This window comes from Nicotiana sylvestris, chromosome 4, assembly GCF_000393655.2.
Source record: "Nicotiana sylvestris chromosome 4, ASM39365v2, whole genome shotgun sequence".
Classification (NCBI taxonomy): Eukaryota; Viridiplantae; Streptophyta; class Magnoliopsida; order Solanales; family Solanaceae; genus Nicotiana; species Nicotiana sylvestris.
The window spans coordinates 168727084-168731795 of NC_091060.1; positions in this window are offsets into that span (position 1 = coordinate 168727084).

Here is a 4712-nt window from a genome sequence, read left to right on the forward strand (position 1 = left end):
CACTACAGATTTTGTAAAGTATGTCAACCATCCTTTTCTTTTCCGAAACCATCTTGCCACGTTCGGGATATATCTATCCAAATACTTCAAATCAAATTTACGATCAAGAGTGAGCGATCTTTGAGTTCAAAATTCTGAAAGCTATTGAAAGTAGTTAAGTTCACGAATCTGTCCTCCCACACTTATTTTTTCTTTGACCTCTCTAGGCCGGCAATTCGGGTATCACCCCCTCGACTGTCATCAGGCATATCCTCATCATCATCAACTGGTATAGGGGCTGTGGGGGAATGTGAGGAAGAGGGCTCTGAATCTTGTCTACCCTCTTCCGAACCCTCAGATGAGCTAGCTAAGGAGGAAGGCTCATCTATAAGTTGTAGTTTACCCGAAAGCTGTTGTTATTGAGATTGTGCATCGGGTTGCATTTGCATAGAATTGCCCTTTTTGGCTTCCCTAGACGGGAGATATTCACAGAAGGTTCTAGGACTCTTCCCACAATTGACTTCTTGTTTATTACTCTTTGGAATGAGAGTGGGAGGTTGCCCCTGCCTCGGTCTCGGGAGGGTTCACCCCACCTATTGGAAGTATCACCTCGACCACGAGATCTCACCATTGCCTACAATTCATAGAAACATGATTCAGTTAAGTCCACCTTACAGTGTAAAACAATTGAAGATAGTTGTAGGAAAAGTAGAAGCAGGATCAAGAAGTGCGGTCTGCACAATAATGAGTGCGACCGTACAAAGACAAATGCAAACTGCACAATTTTGAAGTGCAGTCGCAACCCTGATTCTGCGATTGCGACCGCACAATTTCTTGTGCGACCGCACAACTGAAGTGCGGACCGTACAATCTTGTGTTCGTCCGCACAATTCCAGTCTCAAACTAGCAACATTCTAATATCAGAGAATGGGTCGATCTGCGGCCATACATGGAATTCTGCGACCGCAGTCCAATTTCTATGGACTGCATAATTTTGAGCACGGTCTGCACATTTAACTAATTCATTTTGCTCTAAATTAAGGATTTGCAAAGTGCACAATTTCTTGTGTGGCCGCACAATCGAAACAAAATTAATAGTTACATTAGGGTTCTAACTTTTAAGGAAAAATTGGACAAGGAAATACCAACTAAACATGATAGCTAGTTTACCCAGCCCCCATATAGCAAGTAAAAAGTTACCCAATGCATTAACACTCAACATGATGAGGAATTCTACAATTAGGGCTAAAAAGGACAAACTAGTTAAAAAATAAATTAAGGAAATTGAAAAATCTAAGAATGGATTGAACATACAAGTGATGTAATAATGCACAAAAGAATCAAAGAGATGAAATGAATGATGGATTCTTGAATCAATTGAGTGCACAGTGCTTTTTGTCTTTTGAATGTTCAGAATGTCTAAAGTTTGAACAGGAGTAAGAGTCCCTCTATTTATACTTAACACACAATGAAGAGTTACAGATATGAGTGCGATTCGCACAATTTCATGTGCGGCCGCATTCCTATACCGGATACCAATATAACCTTCGATATTTCTGCGGTCCGCACATTATTGAGTGCGGTTGCAGAATTTGTGCGGACCACACAATTCCTTGTGTAGCCGCAGATTGGCCCCTTTTTCTGTCAGACAAACTTTAGAGAGTTTGAATTTTTGGGTCTCTAGTTGTGCAGTCGTACAATGAATTGTGCGGCCGCAGATTCCTTTCTACTGTGGCAATAAAGATTGTGTAGTCCGCACAATTAATGTATGGTTCGCACTTTTTCAACATTTAGCCAATTTTTCTGGGCATAGTCCCTGCAAAGCATAATCATTCCTGCATACACTTCAAAATTAGTTAGCACAAAAAAACCTATCTAAAGAAGAAGAAAAAGATAAAGAAAAAGACACATGATTCACCTCCCAAGAAGCGCCTGATTTAAAGTCACGGCACGACGAATAATACCAATCACTTGAAATGAAGAACTGCCAAGACGTGGCCATCATCAACTTTTCTAAGATAGTGCTTCACCCGGTACCCATTGACTCTAAACATCTCATTATTTTTATTTTCAAGTCCAAAGCACCAAAGGGGGTTACATTCACATCTTCAAACGAGCCACTCCATTTAGACTTCAACTTGTCCGGAAATATCCGTAATCGGGAATTGAATAATAACACAAGATCATCTTCTTTGAACTCCTTGTTTCGGATGTACTTGTCATGAAGGTACTTTATCTTCTCCTTGTATAAGGATGAGCTTGTGTAGGCATAGTACCAGAATTCATCTAGCTCATTCAATTGTGCCACCCTTAAGTTTGCGGCGATATCCCACTCAAGGTTCAACTTCTTCAAAGCCCACATGACCTTATGCTCAAGTTCCACTATAAGATGACACGCCTTTCCGAACAACAACCGGCATGGAGACATCCCAATCGGTGTTTTGTTAGCCTTCCTATAAGCCCATAGAGCATCATCAAGTTTTTTCGACCAATCCGTCCAGTTGGCATTCACTATTTTTGACAAAATGCTCTTGATCTCCCGGTTATAGACTTCCACTTGTCCACTTACTTGAGGATGACCGGGGGTCGAGACATTGTGAGTGAGACCATACTTTGTGAGTAAGGTATCAAAAGCCTTGTTGCAAAAATGCGAGCCCCCATCACTTATGATAGCCCTTCGAGTACCAAATCTTGTAAATATGTTCTTCTTAAAAAAATGCCACTACACTCCTCGCTTCATTGTTGGGAAAAGCAATGGCTTCAATCCATTTGGACACATAATCAACTGCGACTAGGATGTAGGTATTTCTAAAAGATCTCACAAACGGACCCATGAAGTCAATTCCTCACACATCAAAAATGTCAATTTCCAAGATGGTGGTGAGGGGCATCTCATTTTTCTCAGAAATTCCACCGGCCCTTTGACATTCATCACAATGCTTGACTAGATCACTAGCGTCCTTGTAAAGAGTAGGCCAATAGAATCCACAACGTAACACTTTTGCCGTCGCTCTAGCTCCACCATGGTGACCACCATATGGTGAAGAGTGGCAAGCCTCAAGAATTTCCACTTGTTCCTCCTCCGACACACATTTTCGAATCACACCATCGGTACAAATCCAGAAGAGGTACGGTTTATCCAAATAATAGTCGAGACAATCCCGTTTGAGCTTTTTCCTTTGGTTTGAAGAGAACTCATTTGGTACAATGCCACTCATAACATAATTTGCTAAGTCGGCGAACCATGGCATCTCGATCATTGAAATGGCTAAAACTTGCTCGTCGGGGATGGAATCATTGATCTCAAGGCCGTCACGTGGCCTCCCCTCCTCCTCCAATCGAGACAAGTGGTCCGTCACTTGAATTTTACTGCCTTTGTGGTCTTGGATTTCTTGATAAAACTCTTGCAATAAAATCACCCGCCGCATTAGTCTCGCCTTTGAATCCTTCTTGCTCATTAAGTATCGAAGCACCGCATGATTGGTGTGGACAATCACCTTTGTACCCATCAAGTACGGGCGAAACTTCTCCATAGCAAAGACAATAGCAATGAGCTCTTTCTCGGTCACCGTGTAATTGACTTGGGCATCGTTCATGGTCTTACTAGCATAGTAGACCAGAAAAAAGATTTTGTTGATACGTTGCCCCAAAACTGCTCTGACCGGCACATCATTTGCATCACACATGAGCTCAAAAGGCAAGCTCTAATCTGGTGCAGTGATAATAGGAGTAGGTGTCAATTTGAACTTGAGTAATTAAAATGCCTTCATGCAATTCTCATTGAAATAAAATTTGACATCCTTCTCCAAAAGCTTATACAAGGGGTTCACCACTTTGAATAAATCCTTGATGAACGATGGAACCCCGCATGACCCAAGAAACTCCTCACTCCCTTCACGGATGTAGGGGATGGAAGTTCAGAAATCACTTCTATTTTTTCTTTGTCGACCTCAATACCATTCTTTAAAATTTTATGGCCAAGGACAATGCCTTCCTCGACCATGAACTGACATTTCTCCCAATTCAATACCAAGTTCATCTCTTCGCATCTTGCCAAGACCTTATCCAATTTTTTCAAGCAATCATCAAAAGAATTCCCGACCACGGAAAAGTCATCCACGAAGACCTCAAGAAAATCCTCCACCATGTCGGTGAAGATAGCCATCATACACCATTGAAAAGTCGCCAGTACATTGCATAACCCAAATGGCATCCACGAGAATGCGAAAGTACCATAGGGACATGTGAAAGTAGTCTTTTATTGATCCTCTGGAGCAATAAGTGTGAGCACGTGATTTTTGCTTTAATGAAAACTACTCCAAAATAAATCAAAAAATAAAATAAATTTCTTTTACTGTATAATTTTTGAATTTTTGCGTGGTTTTAAATACTTGTGTTATGTCCGTAAGTGTTTACATTGTCATAATAAAATGAAAAATAAAATAAAATACATATTGCATGCATATAGAATTTAATTATGCATTTAAGAGATAATTTCAATAAAATCACAAAAAAATATGCATTCGTTCTATTTTTAAATATGTTACTGTGTGATTAATGTTTTGACTATGTGTTTAATAGTTGTTATGAAATAATTAATATTTTTATGTAAGGTTAAAAATTGTTTTATAATGTTATTAGGATTTTTTTTTATTAATAAAAAAATTTGAAAATAAAATAAAATAGAATGGGAAAATTGGACCTGGATTTAAAATCCAGGCCCAAATCGAATT